The 19,589-nt window shown below is 37.4% G+C and overlaps 1 protein-coding gene and 1 pseudogene across 2 annotated transcripts in view; both read left to right on the top strand.

Moving 5' to 3' along the window:
- The window catches only part of RFX7 (regulatory factor X7), a 135,593-nt gene that overhangs the window by 10,858 nt on the left and 105,146 nt on the right, over positions 1 to 19,589 (top strand). The gene's annotated exons all lie outside the window — the stretch shown is intronic.
- On the top strand, positions 407 to 5,781 carry LOC308346031 (small ribosomal subunit protein uS2-like; annotated as a pseudogene). Its single transcript has one exon. The product of its transcript is annotated as a small ribosomal subunit protein uS2-like (transcript).

Genomic DNA, 19,589 nt, shown 5'->3' with positions numbered 1-19,589 from the left:
TTCTAATAAACAGCAAGTTCTTTGAAGCTAGGGCCAACACCTTTTGCATTTTTGTTTCTCATCTAGCAGTAAGTACTAGTGAATACTATTTTTGTCTACTGCATTCTTAGAAACACTTGATTTTTTCCTACATATTAATGTTTCTGTATTTGATACATTTGATGTGGTAATTTTCTCCCCAAATAAGTTATTAAATTCATGCTGTATTTTACAGAATGGAGGACTGACAGTGGCTGATTTTTTTTAAAAATTGCATTGGTGAAACTGAAGTAATCATTTATTTAGAGTTTCAGTACTACTAATCAAATTTTTTTTACTATATATCTAATATTAAAAAATAATTTACCTCCCAAGTGAGAGCCGCTGTGTCCTTCATTTTAAAAATACTGAGCAAATGACTGATACATAGTTTAGTAACCTTTTGTGAATGAGTATGCAGTAGTATTTAGTCAGGGTTTGTGGGCTAATCTGCATTCCAACCTAGTTCTCAAGAGATAAAGTTGGAATTTTGAAGAACCCCTTAACATTGACCTGGAGATAGCACCTTTAAAGTTTGGTTCTGGTGGAGGGTTTGACCTACTTATTTTAGGAGCCAAGACCCAAGGCAAAGGTAACTTGTTGAGTCATGGCCAAAGCCTGAAGATGGCAAAGGAAACCTGTGAGTTACGGTAAATAACTAACTGAGGGAGGTGGATTGATTAGGAAGTAACAAGGGAATGAATAAAATAGGAAAGCAGTTCTGAAGGCCCAGAGTGTTTCAGATTCATAAAATAGGTAACAGTCTGTTGGATCTTTCTATTTATCTGACATAGAGACTTGTTTCTTTGTTTAGCCTGATATTCTTTCTTTCAGAGAGATTCAACTAGTTTTTAAAAGACCCTTTCAGCTTTAAAATTGTATTTATATGATGCTTTTTGGTTTTTTAGAACGTTGTTCTCTATGTTAGCATTATACTAGTATCACCTTGGAACTTGTTAGAAATGTAAATTTTGAGGCTCTACCTCAGATTTACTGCAGTAGAAACTCTGGGGGCGGATCCAGCAGTCTTTGTTTTACTAGCCCTTCCGGTGATTCTAACACTGAAGTTTGAGAATCCCTTGCTTAGAGAGTGTATGTTCTACTAAGCAATAGTAAGCCACAGAATGCCACAGAAATTCTGTGGCAGAATTTTAGTATTCTCAACCCTTGAGTACCCCAGGTAGAGTTAATAACTCCTTTATTTTAATTTTCTGGTATTTGAATGTAATTGTTAATACCATTATTTGCACTGTGTTGCAAAAGATTTCCACTAAACTGGATTCTTTAATCTCAGAAATTGTATATTAAAATCAGGAATTGTATATTAAATCTCAGGAATTGAGATTATATTTAATCTCAGTAATTGTAAATTATAGATTAAATCAAAAAGATCACTAAACCCTCAACTTAAATACAACCTTTTTATTATTTGCAACCTGAGTTTCTGAGTACATCAGGTCATACGTACTCAGCAATCTGAGTATATCAGGTCAAATTTTTGGTCGAGGCAGGCCCAGGCCTCGGCGACGGCTGTGGTGTTGCTCAGCATGCAAACGGCCGCTGCACATCGGCCAGGTCACCCCCGGGCACCACTGTGGGGGGCTGGTATTTAATGCCAAGCTTGAAACCTGTAGGACACCAGTCTGCAAACTGGATGGTGCACATGGTCTTGATAGTGGCGACAGTGGCAATGGTGGCATTCATGTCCTTAGGCACTACTTCCCCGCGGTACAGCATGTAGCAGGCCATGTATTGCCATGGCGAAAGTCACACTTGACCATCTGGGTGGAGGGCTTGAAGCAGGTGTTGGTGATCTCTGCCACCGACAGCTGCTCATGGTAGGCCTTCTCAGCTGAAATGTTGGGGCCAATGAATTGATGGATGAATTGATAAATAAAAATGAAAAGTAGTGGATAATCATCATTGCACTCAGCCTTGGTCAACAATTAAAAGACAAACAGACACACATACACACAAAATATCAGAGATCACATGTGCAAGGAAGTATGGGATATATAACCCAGAGCCAGCAAGCTTCTACTTTGAAGGGCCAGATGGTAAATATTTCTGGCTATGTAGGACATAGGGTCTCTGTTGCAACTACTCCACTCTTCCATTGTTATCAAGAAAGTAGCCAAAGACAACGTGTGTGTGTGTGTGTGTGTGTGTGTGTGTGTGAACAAATGAATGAATGCCTGGATTTTTCCATTACTGGCAGGATTTGGCCCTTGGGCAGTAGTTTGTGGACCTCTGTATTCCAAACTACTTGAAGAATAAAGTAATGGTTTTCAATCTTAACTCCCTTTTATTGACAAACGGTGGATGACAGTCACCTGCTTGATATTAATTGTCTTATAATTCTCCCTTAGGTAACCCCAGGATTATGTATAAAGCAAATTAGAATGCAAAAAGTAAGAGTTGTATTCCAGGGATAGTCTTACCTTAGCACCTATGATAATAATAAAGTATATTGACTTATCATTTCTGGTGTGACACATAAAGAGCTTGGAAGTCCTCATTTCTGTCATCCCAACAAGAAAAAAAGGTGAACAAACTGAAAATCAACAGTTCTTCTTAGATGCATCAAGAGAATTGAGGTCTCAGGGCAAACTGCTGCCTGGAAAACCTGGGATAGGCAGATACAGAGAATCAAAGCTTATGGGTGGCAGAAGTCTAGGAGTAGAAGCCCCACAACTGAAGTCAGTGTAGGTAGGAGCACTTTAAGCTTAATTAATGAATTAACTGCTGGAGGCTCTGGGCGGGCTAGCTTGAGAGTTGAAAACCAAGAAGTCTTAGGGTGGGGGGCACTCACTTTCCTGGGCCTTACTTCAGGAGCCCTACCAGGTTCTCCCTGTGAAGATCAGAGAAAAATCTTTAACTGCCTCCATAGTGAGGGAGGATTTCAGGGGGTGGGGAATTTGCAGGTAGGGCCAAGGAGGGAGGAGGAGAAAAGTAATCATTTTGAAATATAACCAGAGCTCTCTGTTCTCTTTAACAAAGCCTGTTTCAAGGAAAAGTATTTTACCAGAGTAGCATCTAGAAAGCATCTAACCAGCAGGGGCTCTGCCAATGCCTGCTTGACCTGGGGGAAGGGAAATACCCAACATAGACTCACTAAAGGACTGAGACCTAATCATAAGACAGTAGAATGCTTCTCTCCAACTTTACCGCCATGTCAGTAGGGCTTCTAAAACAAGTGTAAGCCTCACACTTTATTTAAAGAGTCTCTAAGGATTCCCAAGGAGAACATGGGAGATAAAAACCAAGGACATTAGAGAAAATTTTAGCCTTAGACCCCATGGCTACAGCAAACAATAAACACAGCCTAACTCCTAGTCGATAAACATAAAACTCACACTAAAGGCCTCTCTACCTAATTCCTTTTACCCAATATTATATCTGGCTTTCAACAAAAGATTACAAGTCATGCTTACAGACAAAAAACCCCCCACAATCTGAAGAGGCAAATGAAGCGTAAGAACCAGACTCAGATGTGACATAGATTTTGGAATTAACATCCTGTGGATTTAAAATTATGATTAATATGCTAAGGGCTCTAATGGAAAAAGTAGACATCATCTAAGAATGGATGGGTAATGTAAGCAGAGAGATGGAAGCTCTAAGAAATCCATAGGAAATGCTAGAAATCAAAAACACTGTAACAAACAAAGAATGCCTTTGATGGGCCCATTAATAGAACTGGCCGTGACTGAAGAAAGAATCAGTGAGCATGAAGATAAAGCAATAGAAACTTCCACAACTAAAATGCAAAGAAAAAAAATGAAAAAGTTGGAACACAGTATCCAAGAACTGTGTAACAGTTAGAAAAGTTGTAACATATGCATAACTGGGATGTCAGAAGGGAAAGAGAAAAAAGAACCAGAAGTATTTGAAGTATAGTAGGTGAGAATTTTCCAAAATTAAAGACCTCAGACTACAGATCCAGGAATCTCAGAGATACCAAGCGGAATAAATAAAAACAAAAAGATCTGCCCCTATGTGTACTGTGTCCAATCTGCTGAAAATTAAAGACAAAGTTAAAATCTTGAAAGAAGCTGCTTGAGGAACAAGGTTAAGAATTGTATCAGCTTTCTCTTTAGAAACCAAGCAAGGAAGGAGAGAGTAAAGTATTTAGAGTTGAAAGAAGAAAATCACCAACTTAGAATTCTGTATCTAGCAAAATTACCCCTCAGAAGTGAAGGAGGAATAAAAACTTCTCAGACAGACAAAACTTGACAGAATGTGTAACTAGTAGAGTTGCTTTGCAAGAGATGTTGAAAGTTCTTGAAAGAGAGGGAAAATATTGTAGGTCAGAAAGTTAAATTTACATGAAGGAGTGAAAAGGAATAAATGAAGATGAAACCTTTTATTTTTCTTACATTTAATTGATCTAACATAATAGTTTGTTAAAAATAATGTATTTTGGATTATAGCTTATAGATAAGTGAAATTAATGACAGTGAAGTTATAAGGGACAGAAAGGAGGAGTTGGGAATACTCTTAAATTAAAAGTACTTACAGTAACTGAAGTGGTATAGTGTTTGTTCTGAAAGTGGACTTGGATTAGTCATAAAAGTATATTGCAAACCGTATGGTAACCACTAAAAAGATTTTAAAAGGAAGTGTAATTAGTATGCTAAAAGTGTAGAGATAATAGAATCATAAAAGATGTTCAAATAAAACCAGAGAAGGCAGAAATAGAGAAGACAAAAAAAAAAGAAAACAAAGAAAAAGGGCAATGTATAATAAATAGTTAAAATAGGGTACATATTAATCCAACTATACCAATAACCAGTTTAGGTGTGCATGTTCAAAAAACACCAATTGAAAGAGACTGTTAGAGTAGATTGGAAGACCAAAACAACTGTTTCTGCTTTACCTGGGGAGAGATCCACACAGTGTTATTCTGGGTTTCCCCTCATAACTTCAAGGGAAACTTTCAAGATGTCCAGAACCTTTAGTAGCCTACAAATGAGGGAGGAAGATGTCCTCAAATTCCTTGCAGCACATGTCATTCCTTGTCACCACTTAGGTGACACCAGCCTGGACTTCCAAATGGAACAGGACATCTACAGAAAGAAAAATGATGGCATCCACATTATAAATCTGGAAAGAACTAGGGAGAAGCTTCTGCAGGCCTCTCATGCCATTGCTGCCATTGAAAAACCCAGCTGATGTCAGTGTCCTATCATCTGGGAATATTGGCCAATTAGCTGTGCTGAAGTTTCCTGCTGCCATTGGAGCCACTTATGTTGCTGTCCACTCCTGGAACCTTCACTAACCAGATCCAGGCAACCTTATGTGAGCTGAGACTTATGGTGGTTACTGATCCCAGGGCTGACCACCAGCCTCCCACAGAGGTGTCCTGTGTTAACCTGCCTACCGTTGCTCTGTGTGACACTCCTCTGTGCCAATGGACATCGCCATCCCTTGCACAACAACAAGGGAGCTCACTTGGACTGATATGGTGGCTGCTGCCCCAGAAGTTTGGCACATGGGTGGCACCATTTCCCATGAATGCTCCTAGAAGGTTGTGCCCAATCTCTCCTTCTACAGAGATCCTGAAGAGATTGAAAAGGAAGAGCAGGCCACTGCTGAAAAGGCTGTAACCAAGAGGAATTTCGGGGTGATTGGTTGGCTCCAGGTCCTGAGTTCACAGTGACTCAACCTGGAGTCACAGACTGGTCATGGAGGCTTGTAGAGGCTCTCTTCTGCCCCTTCAGCAGTTCCCTACCCAAGACTGGAACACTTGGCTACCACTGAAAACAGGGCTGCAGCTTCTGCTTCTCAGGCCACTGAATGTATGGGAACATCCACTGAGTGGCCTTAAGCTCCTCTTCTACAAAGAGAATGAAAATGGACATAAGGTTGATGGAAAATAATGGGTTTATAAAAGTTGAGGGGGAGACAAAGCAAGACAACTATATGTTGTCTACAGGTATACCCTTCACGCTTTGGTGCTTTATAATTTAGTAACCAGTTCTGTGTAACATTCTTCACCAGTATGTTGTAACACTGAATTTGAGAACCTAAAAGTTGCAAGTAAATGATGAGATACTTAATTATAAAGAGCTAATTATAAAGAGCTCAGGAAAATGGCCATTTTTGTGGGGTTTTAATTTTTTAAAAAATTCTGGCTAGTTAATATACAACGTTATATTAGTTTTAGGTGTAAAGTACAGTGATTGAACAGTTTCATACATCACCCAATGCTCATCACAAGTGTAGTCCTTAATCCCCATCACCTATTTTACCTATCCCCCTACCCACCTCCCCTCTGATAACTATCAGTCTGTTCTCAGTAGTTAAGAGTCTTTCTCTTGGCTTGTGTCTCTTTTTTCCCCTTTGCTTCTTTGTTTTGTTTCTTAAATTCACATAGAGATGGAATCATATGCTATCTGTCTGTCTCTGACTGACTTATGTTACTTAGTGTAATACTCTCTAGCTCCATCCACGTCATTGCAAATGGCAAAATTTCATTCTTTTTTATGGCTGAATAATATTCCATTATATATACACCACATCTTATTTACCTGTTCATCAATTGGACACATGGACACATGGTCTGCTTCCATAGCTTGGCTATTGCAGATAACACTGCTGTAAGCATAGGGAGTACATGTATGCCTTTGAATGAGTGTTTTTGTATCCTTTGGGTAAATACCCATTAGTGCAATTGCTGGATTGGAGGGTAGATTTATTTTTAACTTTTTGAGGAACCTCCACAATGGCTGCACCAGTTTGCATTCCACCAACAGGGTATGAGGGTTCCTTTTTCTCCACATCCTCAAAAATGGCCGTGTTTTGTGTCCAGTTTTGTGTATAAACTGTTTAATTTTCTCTGTTTAGAAATATTTTTACAAGAAATTATTGAGCATTTTTATGTACAGTTTTTAAGCAGTATTAATGAGTTAATTTATATACCATTACATTTACCTGCTTTAAGCATACAGCTCAGTGGTTTTAGTATATTTTGGAAGTTGTGCAGTCATTATCATGATCTAATTTTAAGTCTATTTTGATTTTTTTTAAAGCAGTTGAAAAGTGAATTATATTGGCTGGATTGATTAGAATTGGAAAGGTTATTTATCGATTCATAATTCTGAAGTTTCAAAGGCAGTAGGAGCCGTTAAAGTGTAGTGTTTTTGTTTTACATGTTATTGAGACTTAACAAGAGAATGCGGATTTGCAGAAATTCAAAAGATGAAGTTGTAATTGCTCAATTCTTTTTCTCTTTGGTTTTTCCTTGCCTTTATCCTTTGTGGGGCAGTCTTTCATTACTTTAAATGATATGTTTAAAAGTTTTCTTCTATTTAGATGCTTACTGCTAAAAAAAAAAATGGATTGTCTCAATATTGCCTTAACCTTCACCATAACTGGTCAAATACTTAAGTCTTACTATGGCATACATTATTTTCTGACATTTCAATTTTACGTGTTTGTAATTATAGAACCTAGCATGTCAGCTGTTACTTTTTTCTGTAACATATTTTGAACCAGATAAATACTTGTACTTTCCTAAATTGATTTTCTGTAAGATGGTTAGGAAATTTCTCTGCTAAACATAAAAGTTAGAGTAACTTTTATTTTTAAAAAACTTACATATTTAACAGTTTTAAAGTAAAAAAAATAATCAGCATCACAAAGAGGCAGCCCACTATAATCATTAAAAATGCATTCTGAAATTAGTTGTCTGGGTTTGCTATCCCGGTCACATAACTTTTAGAAGTTGATTCCATTATCAGTAAAATGGAAATAGTAATAGTGCTTACCTTGTAACATAAGTGGTGAAGATTAAAAGAGATAACTCATATAAAACACTTAGTGTAGAATCTGGCACATGGTAAGAACTTGATAAATGTTGGCTGTTACTTTTTAACCACAATAAATTCAAAGAACTTTTTCTCTTTAACACACCATCTGTTACTATGATTACTTCTTTGTTCTTATATTACTGTGTGCAGTGGAGACCATGACATTTGAGACAAGAGTTATCCAGGCAGAGAGGGAACAGCAGATGCAAAGGTGAAAAGGCTGCAGCAAGGAGGCCCTGGAGTGGTCAGAGTGTGGCGAGTGTGCGGGAGTGCAGCAGTGAAGTCAGAAGTAAAGGAGAGGTGGATTTGTGTCGGGCCTTGCAGGTCTAGTAAGCACTAAAACTTAGGTTCTTTTTCTGGGTGAGGTGGGAGCTATTGGAAGGCTCTGAGCAGAGGAGTAACATGACCTTACTGGTGTTTTAAAAGGCTCACCACGTTGCTGTGTGGAGAAGAAACTAGAGGGGCAAGGGCTAAAAACAGTGAGACTAGGCTATGCTGGGTCACTGACATTTTACACTGGGGTGGGTGTTTGTGTGTGTGTGTGTGTGTGTGTGCATGTAAAAGATGAAGTATTACTTTTAAATATCAGTAAGTGGTGGTCTCAGGGTGTTGCACTTAGCTATGAGTGATTTCATTTTCTTTATACTTTAGTTTTCTAAAAGATTTTAAAGAGTACTTTTGTAATGATAAACATAACTGTTACCATTTTAAGTAGATCTGTGATAATAAAAGATTATGTAACATATTAGGCTCTTTGATTAGAGGGACATACTTGCATATTAAGTACGATATCATAGGTGCTGTTACTAAAATTTGAAAAATTTGCCGTCAGAAAGATGAAATGTTCAGAATACGTCTCTTGGAATGTAATGAAGCACCAGGAATTTTGAATAAATGACCTAAGAGTCTCCTGAATCTTTACCATAGTTAGGTAAACTTAATCAGTCTCCCCCTAGATTCTAATTCTTGTTACTGTACGTTACAGTCTTAATAATTGTATAAATTTATAGTCTCCTTTGTTGAAATATCAGCACCATAAAGACAGGAATTGTATGTCTCTCACTTAGAGATTCCCTAGTGCAGAATGAAAGTATGCATGAATGCATGAGCTAACTCTCTAACTACCAAACTTCCTTTAGATGTCAGTTGCAGGTCTGGTGCAGTTTTTCCTGTTGTTCTCCCTCCCATGTAACACTGTTTACTCCCCTGTGTAGTGTTTAAGTTATAAGTTACTAAGTATAGTAGAAGTTATAAATAAAAATAGCAAAATTTAGTATTTTTTAAAAGATTTTTATTTTTTTACTTGACAGAGAGCACAAGCAGGGGGAGTGGCAGCAGAGGAAGAGGGAGAAGCAGGCTCCCCGCTGATCAAGGAGCCCAAATCAGGGCTCGTTCCCAGGACTGGGAACTGAAGGCAAATGCTCAACTGACTAAGCCACCCAAGCGCCCCCAGACTTTATTATTTTTACCAATAAAAATCTTTTCTCTATACACCATTTTCAACGGTGCAAAAAGATAGCTTTATTGTAAATTTTTGTTTACAGATGACCTTTTTGAATGTGTAATTTATTAAACTAGACAACATTACCAAAGAGAAATACCAGAATTTAAATTAGTATGTATAACCTCAGATTGTTGGGTTCTTTTTAGCTTGACGTATGCAACATTTTTCTGAAACTCCCCTAAATCCTTTTCTCCCAGTGTGGTGGGTTTTACTGGTATATATTGTATTGGTATATGTACTAACATATGTTTATTGAATAGAAATGTTCAGTGTACTTACTAGAGATTTCTTAAAATTCTTTATCGTTTTTCACCGGTGACATGGGGCAGGAGAAAAAACAGCTTTGTGATGTCACTACCATACTTCTTTATTTTTAACCTCTGAAAATGATGACATCACATTAGTATAGCCTGACTTTTTGTTGAAAATAAAGTATGAGGAACGTCTGGCATATTGACAACCTATGTACTTAGCTGTGATTGTTAAGGCTTAATTTTGGGTGATGTGATTTCTTTCTTGAAGGCTACTTCCAGAGAATTCACTATTAACTAAACGCTTACCTTTTTTTTTTTTTAAGGTTTTATTTATTTGAGAGAGGGGGAGCTGCAGAGGGAGAAGGAGCACCACACACACCAAACTTTGGACTTGACCCCAGGACCTTGGGATCATGATCTGAGCCAGAGACAGACACTTAACTGACTAAGCCACCTAGTGGCTTCTGATCACTTTTGTTTTCTTCAAGAGTTTTATTCACTATTTCTTACTCCTAGGGGATTTTTGAAGTTTTTAAAAAACAAAGTCCAGAGAATTCCAGAAAGTTTTTCCTACATAAAAATGGATATGGGGGCGCCTGGGTGGCTCAGTGGGTTAAGCCTCTGCCTTCAGCTCAGGTCATGGACTCAGGGTCCTGGGATCGAGTCCGCATCTGGCTCTCTGCTCAGCGGGGAGCCTGCATCCTCCTCTCTCTCTGCCTGCCTCTCTGCCTACTTGTGATCTCTGTCAAATAAATAAATTAAAAAAAAATCTAAAAAAAAAAAAATGGATATGAAGAATCTCCAGACAGAAAGAAAGCTCCTTTGTGTTTTTTGGTTGGTGGTTTGGAAAACTTTGAATACACTTGAATACTAGTGCATGTATTACTTCAGGGTCCTACTTTTGTTGTATTAAATGGCACTTATTAACAAAGTCTGTAGTATTTATAGTTTTCTTTCTATTACTTTCTTGTTCCATCTTTGCTTCTAGCCCATTTAAGTCCCAGTTTTCTCAGTTCCTTTCATGACTTTCTTTTTTTCTCCAGTTCTGCCCCTGAAGTGGACATGTACCATCTGTTTGTGACCCTAAAGCTTTTCCGTGTTTTCTGTCCTTCCCTAGGTGACTTCCCTCTGGATAACTAATGTTGGATGCCTATACCTGTATTTCCTCTTAATATTTATAGTTAACCACCACTTTCTGACCTCTCCTTCAAGTCATTACTCTAGGCAGACTCTCTGCATTAGTCTGTTACATCTAAACTTGTGTTCAGTGTGGATCATCTAGTCTGTAACAAGACACAAGTAAAATGTGAAGGGAAGTATTTCTTTACAGAGCTCAGGTTAATAGAGTACAAGGTGTTTATAGCAGATAATTCAGAATTTCCTAGTTTGTCTCCCTGAATTTTGTCTCCATCTCTTTTTTTCTGTTGTCCTCTCTTGTTCTTATCCTTTCTACCTTTTACCTTTTTCTCTGTCTCCTGTCTTCCTCTCCCCAATACAAAAGAAAAAAAATTTACTTGTGTAATTTGTCAAAATTTTATCTTCTGCATTTCTCACATTTGGAATCTTGGAAGTTGTAAGCTCTCTACTTATCAGGTTATTTGAAAGCCTAATGAGGTTGTTTAAGGAAATGTAATGAGCTTTTGCTATGAAAAAGATTACATAAAATCATTTAATAATGTACTGTAGGGAAGGTGTGAGTCAGCAGGCAAGTTTAATAGAAGGAAAGGAAGGGATGTGCTAGGCTGATTGCTTGCTTGCTTTGGTCTGCAAATATAATTCCAACCAGTTGAAGATGGAGAGGAATGAAGCTAAAAGGACACTTTGGGATTCCTAACTCCTGAAGTGAGATGTAAAATGTAATGAATACTCTATTTGGTTAGAAGTACAAACTTACATCTTGCTCTATTTAAATAATAGAATAAGTTCTCCATCCTGGTTTAAAATCATTTTTTTAAGTAAGTTGGAATGTGTATTCCAGCATTGACAGTGCAGTATGAACAAGTTAGATGTTGCTTAGAAAACTGTTTTATCTAGATGTAGACAATGAACTGTGAAGGTCTATAATCAAAATCCACCTGGAGAAATCAGTTTTGTAGGAAATTGTTTTAGATGTCCGTTCTACAGTGTGTTTGCTACTTGATTATATAGCTGAGGTTACACATGTTTTTATCTTTCTGATTACTTTTAAAGAAATGAATGGGCTTTGGAGTGATTGTGGGAGATTAAAAAAAACCAAATAAAACTTTAAATTTTAGACTTCTGTATTTTGGTTGTTTTGGATTGTAGCTCATCCCTTGAGTTCCAGATACAAAAGTGTGAACATTCAGTACTCTTTAATGATGAAATCTTGTTTGTTACTGTCACTCATGTTCTTTTTTTTTTTTTAAGATTTTATTTACTTATTTGTCAGAGAGAGAGAGAGCACGCAAGTACAAGCAGGGGGAGCGGCAGGCCCAGGAAGGAGCAGGCTCCCCAATGAGCAGAGAGCCCTATGTTGGGCTCAATCCCAGGATCCTGGGATCATGACCTCAGCTGAAGGCAGTTGCTTAACAGACTGAGCTACCCAGGCATCCCCATATTCTTTTTCCAAACTTAGGATCATAATCAAGTTGTATTTTAATTTTATATTTATACTGTTTTATGTTATTTATATACAATATATTTAATGTAATATTAATGAATCATGTGTATATTAATTTTAATTTTACAAATATATGCTACAGGGTTCATCACAAACCAGCAGGAGGATTATTTAAGAAATGTTATCAGTGTAATTGCTTAGCTGTTTGAAGGACAGAAGAAATAAATGTAGAGCCTCAACTCAACAGCAGGTCATCAGAACAATTACAGGTGAATAAATGGTTCAGTGAAAGAAAACTGGGATGATAAAAAAAAAAAAACTAGAACAAACTAGAAATAAACTATGATGGAGCATAATATTTTTTTCTCTTAGAAGTAGTAGGAAACATCTCAAACAAAAAAGATTTTACTACTTAAAAAACAAACACTTTTAGGTATTAAACTTTTTTAACCTGTAGGTCCAAATTAAAAGACAAATCAGAACAGAATAAAATTTTTATGGTTATACTGCCATTAAAAAATTTTAAGGCAAGCATATCATTACATGAGTAAATTCTTTTGATAGAATATGAGAAAAAAAAATCACTGTATAGTCACACAGTTTCACACAGCCAGACACACACCACATACATACAACCCTAATTGTAGAAAAAGAGAGTGGAATAAAAACACAGCAAAATATTGCCTTTCCATAATGTTGGGATTGGTAATAGGGGTGATTTTCAAAAATTGTATGTGTTTTTCTAAAATAAGCAACTTTTAAAAATATTTTTTGAAATTGCTTATAAAAAACACTTCATAATTACTTTCTAGCTGGACTTTCCAGCTTACCTTCTCTGCCCTCCTTTCTCTTACACAGTTTCTCTCCCATGGACTAGCACAGTGCTGTTTACAAAATTTTACAAAAATTATGTTGTGAATGCCTTCAACTTGTTCCATTTTACTATGTGACCCACTACATTTTATTTGTATTAGGTCTAGCTGTATCACATAGTGAGGTTTTTGCCCATCCATGAAGGATATCCTTGGTTTGTATCTGTTGCCTGAGAAGTATTTTGGAGTATTTGATGTTCTCTTAAAGGTCTGGTGTATAGTCTTCCATCTTTTTTCCTTGGCTTTGGCTTTACCCTTTAGTAGCAAGGCTTCCCTCCTCTCTTTGCATATTCAGAGGCAGATTTCAAGACCATAATTAGGTCACCCCAGTTTACCATGTTCTCTCCACTGTTTTTCACCCCATTTTACCTTGTACTTCCAGTATAGCATTTATCATAGTTTGTGTGTACTGTATTTTTCTCCTGTATGTGTCTTTCCCAGTAGATGTTGAGCCCCTGATGGGCAGTAAGCATGTTTTATTCATCTTTGTATCTCCCACAGTGCTGTGTTAGCAAATATTTATAGTCTTATGTTGATTTTAAACAATGATTTGTCACAGTTTGAATCACTAGTAAAAAGATGTAGAAACCCATTTTTACCCACATGCATTTCTTATTTGATATATAATCTTTTTTTAAGATTTTATTTATTTATTTGACACGGGGGGGGGGCGGGGAAGCAGGCTCCCCGCTGAGCAGAGAGCCCAGTGTGGGGCTTGATCCCAGGACCCTGAGATCATGACCTGAGCTGAGGGCAGAGGCTTAAGCCACTGAGCCACCCAGGCGCCCCTTGATATATAATCTTAATGCACCATCTTTTCAAACAGATTTATTTTTTACGTTGTAAAAGCAAAGGATATTCATTATAGAAAATGTAAAAATATAACTTATTTCTACCATCTGCATGAAACATACATGTTTCTTTAGATTCTTTTTCCCTATAATTTTTTGGTTTTGCTTCACTTAAATCATATTGTATACTGTCATTTTCCTTAATATTCATTCATTATAATTATTCATTTATTCAACTAATACTCAGTACCTAATATTAGGCAAGTATTCTTTTAGAACTCCGGGGTTATAGTAGTAAATAAGTTACTTAAAAAGATGTGTTTTCATAAAGCCTGTATTTTATTGGAGAGAGACATAAAAAGCAATAAATTAAGAATGAATATACTGTGTGACATAATGATAAATTCTCAGAAGAAGAAAAGCAAAGCAGGGAAAGAAGGAGGAGTTGTATGTCAGGGAGAGGAGTACAGTTTTAAGTAGGTTGGTCAGGGAGCCCTCACCAAGGTAATATTTGAATAAAGACCTGAATTATAGAGTGAGTCATATAGATATTTGAAGACAAAGCCTTCATTTATAATGGTGGGACCTAAGTGTTCAACAGTAAGAGAATGATTATTATTATTTTTAAATTATTATCAAGATTTTATTATATAACCTTAAAAAGATTCTGGTGTCAGTTAATGTATAATGACTTGGGAAAAGGCCCACCATGCAATGTTAAATGGGAAAGGCAAAATAAAAAACTAGTTTCACCCTAACTTTAAAAAAGATCTTATACACATATATGTGTATAAATATATGAGTGTAACAAGAAGAAAATTAGAACCAGAACTTAGCAGAAGTTCTTTGCTGGTATGGTCTTGGGTTTTTTTCCATTTTTATATTTCTCAAATTCTTTTAATGAGTATATGTTAAAATAATCTTAAAAAGTACTTAAAAATTAATTTTGATACATCTTAACTTCCAGGTCCTACCAAAATGGAGTAATGGATATTGAACTTATCCTCTCTCCCAAATCAGCCATAAAACTGAATAAAATATCCATAGGAATTGAGGTTTTCTTAACATTAGATAACAAAGCATAGGGGAGTGATCCTTGAGAAGGAAAACCCAAGAGGTAAGCTCACACTGGCTTTCCAAACTGCAGCTCAGGAGGAGAGCCCAAAAGAGAGACCAGAGCTTTAGTGCAGTGGAGAAAACAGTGACTGGAGTGTATAGCTGCTGAAGGAGCTGGAATTTGTGAAGCTGGGTACTGGAAAGGAGCTCCAAACATTCAGCACAGTACCAACAATTTCCGGCTATATACAAAATTACTAGACATGAAGTGGGAAAATGTAACTCATCTTGAGGGAAAAAAAAAAACAATAGGAACAGAGTCAAAAGACAAAATGTGGACAAAGTTGGCTGATATTTTAAATTGTCTCTGGCAAATAGGCTTAAGTAAAGGAAAAGATGGGCATGATGCATGCCCAGATAGGGAAACTAAACAGAAATGGAAATCTAGGAAAGCTTGGGTGGCTCCGTCAGCTAAATGTCTGACTCTTGGTTTTTGCTCAGGTCATGATCTCAGGGTTATGAGAACAAGCCTAGGGCTCTGTGCTCACTGGGGAGTCTGCTTGAGATTCTCTCTTTCTTTCCCCCTCTATCCCACCCCCACTTGCACTTACTCTCATTCTCTTGAATAAATACATCTTAAGAAAAATGGAAATTTAAATAAAACTCATATGGAAAAAAATCTAGAATAGAAAAATTCAATACCTGAAATGAAAAATTCACAGGATATGTTTTTTTGTTTGTTTGTTTGTTTTTAAATAAACATAGAATGTATTTTTATCCCCAAGGATACGGGTCTGTGAATCGCCAGGTTTACACACTTCACAGCAATCACCATAGCAAATACCCTCTCCAATGTCCATAACCCCACCCCCCTCTCCCGACCCCCCTCCCTCCCTCCCCCCAGCAACCCTCAGTTTGTTTTGTGAGATTAAGAGTCACTTACGTTTTGTCTCCCTCCCGATCCCATTTGTTTCACTTATTCTTCTCCTACCCCCCTAACCCCCCATGTTGCATCTCCACTTCCTCATATCAGGGAGATCATGTGATAGTTGTCTTTCTCCAATTGACTTATTTCACTAAGCATGACACCCTCTAGTTCCATCCACGTCGTTGCAAATGGCAAGATTTCATTTCTTTTGATGGCTGCATAGTATTCCATTGTGTATATATATCACCTCTTCTTTATCCATTCATCTGTTGATGGACATCTAGGTTCTTTCCATAGTTTGGCTATTGTAGACATTGCTGCTATAAACGTTCAGGTGCATGTGCCCCTTCGGATCACTACGTTTGTATCTTTAGGGTAAATACCCAGTAGTGCAATTGCTGGGTCATAGGGTAGTTCTATTTTCAACTTTTTGAGGAACCTCCATGCTGTTCTCCAGAGTGGTTGCACCAGCTTGCATTCCCACCAAGAGTGTAGGAGGGTTCCCCTTTCTCCGCATCCTCGCCAGCATCTGTCATTTCCTGACTTGTTAATTTTAGCCATTCTGACTGGTGTGAGGTTATATCTCATTGTGGTTTTGATTTGTATTTCCCTGATGCCGGGTGATGTGGAGCACTTGTTCATGTGTCTGTTGGATATCTGGATGTCGTCTTTGCAGAAATGTCTGTTCATGTCTTCTGCCCATTTCTTGATTGGATTATTTGTTCTTTGGGTGTTGAGTTTGGTAAGTTCTTTATAGATTTTGGACACTAGCCCTTTATCTGATATGTCGTTTGCAAATATCTTCTCCCATTCTGTCAGTTGTCTTTTGGTTTTGATGACTGTTTCCTTTGCTGTGCAAAAGCTTTTGATCGTGATGAAGTCCCAATAGTTCATTTTTGCCCTTGCTTCCCTTGCCTTTGGCGATGTTCCTAGGAAGAAGTTGCTGCGGCTGAGGTAGAAGAGGTTGCTGCTTGTGTTCTCCTCAAGGATTTTGATGGATTCCTTTCTCACATTGAGGTCCTTCATCCATTTTGAGTCTATTTTCGTGTGTGGTGTAAGGAAATGATCCAATTTCATTTTTCTGCATATGGCCGTCCAATTTTCCCAACACCATTTATTGAAGAGGCTGTCTTTTTTCCATTGGACATTCTTTCCTGCTTTGTCGAAGATTAGTTGACCATCGAGTTGAGGGTCTATTTCTGGGCTCTCTATTCTGTTCCATTGATCTATGTGTCTGTTTTTGTGCCAGTACCATGCTGTCTTGATGATGACAGCTTTGTAATAGAGCTTGAAGTCCGGAATTGTGATGCCACTGACTTTGGCTTTCTTTTTCAATATTCCTTTTGCAATTCGAGGTCTTTTCTGGTTCCATATAAATTTTAGGATTATTTGTTCCATTTCTTTGAAAAAAATGGGTGGGATTTTGATAGGGATTGCATTAAATGTGTAGATTGTTTTACGTAGCATAGACATTTTCACAATATTTGTTCTTCCAATCCAGGAGCATGGAACATTTTTCCATTTCTTTGTGTCTTCCTCCATTTCTTTCATGAGTACTTTATAGTTTTCTGAGTATAGATTCTTTGCCTCTTTGGTTAGGTTTATTCCTAGGTATCTTATGGTTTTGGGTGCAATTGTAAATGGGATTGGCTCCTTAATTTCTCTTTCTTCTGTCTTGGTGGTGGTGTAGAGAAATGCAACTGATTTCTGTGCATTGATTTTATATCCTGACACTTTACTAAATTCCTGTACAAGTTCTAGCAGTTTTGGAATGGAATCTTTTGGGTTTTCCACATATAGTATCATGTCATCTACGAAGAGTGATAGTTTGACTTCTTCTTTGCCAATTTAGATGCCTTTAATTTCTTTTTGTTGTCTGATTGTTGAGGCTAGGACTTCTAGTACTATGTTGAATAGCAGTGGTGATGATGGACATCCCTGCCGTGTTCCTGACCTTAGCGGAAAAGCTTTCAGTTTTTCTCCATTGAGAATATTTGCAGTGGGTTTTTCATAGATGACTTTGATAATATTGAGGTATGTGCCCTCTATCCCTACACTTTGAAGAGTTTTGATCAGGAAGGGATGCTGTACTTTGTCAAATGCTTTTTCAGCATCTATTGAGAGTATCATATGGTTCTTGTTCTTTCTTTTATTAATGTGTTGTATCACATTGATTGATTTGCGGATGTTGAACCAACCTTGCAGGCCTGGAATGAATCCCACTTGGTCGTGGTGAATAATCCTTTTAATGTACTGTTGGATCCTATTGACCAATATTTTGGTGAGAATTTTCGCATCTGTGTTCATCAAGGATATGGGTCTGTAATTCTCTTTTTTGATTGGATCCTTGTCTGGTTTTGGGATCAAGGTGATGCTGGCCTCATAAAATGAGTTTGGAAGTTTTCCTTCATTTCTATTTTTTGGAACAGTTTCAGGAGAATGGAGAATAGGAATTAGTTCTTCTTTAAATGTTTGGTAGAATTCCCCTGGGAAGCCGCCTGGCCCTGGGCTTTTGTTTGTTTGGAGATTTTTGATGACTGTTTCAATCTCCTTAGTGGTTATGGGTCTGTTCAGGTTTTCTATTTCTTCCTGGTTCAGTTGTGGTAGTTTATATGCCTCTAGGAATGCATCCATTTCTTCCAGATTGTCAAATTTGTTGGCGTAGAGTTGCTCATAGTATGTTCTTATAATTGTTTGTATTTCTTTGGTGTTAGTTGTGATCTCTCCTCTTTCATTCATGATTTTATTTATTTGCGTCCTTTCTCTTTTCTTTTTGATAAGTCTGGCCAGGGGTTTATCAATCTTACTAATTCTTTCAAAGAACCAGCTCCTAGTTTCGTTGATTTGTTCTATTGGGGTTTTTTTTGTTTCTATTTCATTGATTACTACTCTGATCTTTATGATTTCTCTTCTCCTGCTGGGTTTAGGCTTTCTTTGTTGTTCTTTCTCCAGCTCCTTTAGGTGTATGGTTAGGTTGTGTATTTGAGACCTGTCTTGTTTCTTGAGAAAGGCTTGTACCGCTATATATTTTCCTCTCAGGACTGCCTTTGCTGTGTCCCACAGATTTTGAATCGTTGTGTTTTCATTATCATTTGTTTCCATGAATTTTTTCAATTCTTCTTTAATTTCCTGGTTGACCCATTCATTCTTTAGAAGGATGCTCTTTAGTCTCCATGTATTTGTGTTCTTTCCAAATTTCCTCTTGTGATTGAGTTCTAGCTTCAGAGCATTGTGGTCTGAAAATATGCAGCGAATGATCCCAATCTTTTGATACCGGTTGAGACCTGATTTATGACCCAGGATGTGATCTATTCTGCAGAACGTTCCCTGTGCACTAGAGAAGAATGTGTATTCTGTTGCTTTGGGATGAAATGTTCTGAATATATCTGTGATGTCCATCTGGTCCAGTGTGTCATTTAAGGCCTTTATTTCCTTGTTGATCTTTTGCTTGGATGATCTGTCCATTTCAGTGAGGGGAGTGTTAAAGTCCCCTACTATAATTGCATTATTGTTGATATGTTTCTTTGATTTTGTCATTAATTGGTTTATATAATTGGCTGCTCCCACATTAGGGGCTTAGATATTTAAAATTGTTAGATCTTCTTGTTGGACAGACCCTTTGAGTATGATATAGTGTCCTTCCTCATCTCTTATTATAGTCTTTGGCTTAAAATCTAATTGATCAGATATAAGGATTGCCACCCCAGCTTTCTTCTGATGTGCATTAGCATGGTACATTGTTTTCCACCCCCTCACTTTAAATCTGGACGT

This window comes from Martes martes (assembly GCF_963455335.1).
Source record: "Martes martes genome assembly, chromosome: 7".
Taxonomy (NCBI): Eukaryota; Metazoa; Chordata; class Mammalia; order Carnivora; family Mustelidae; genus Martes; species Martes martes.
This window is presented reverse-complemented; position numbering and strand designations above follow the sequence as displayed.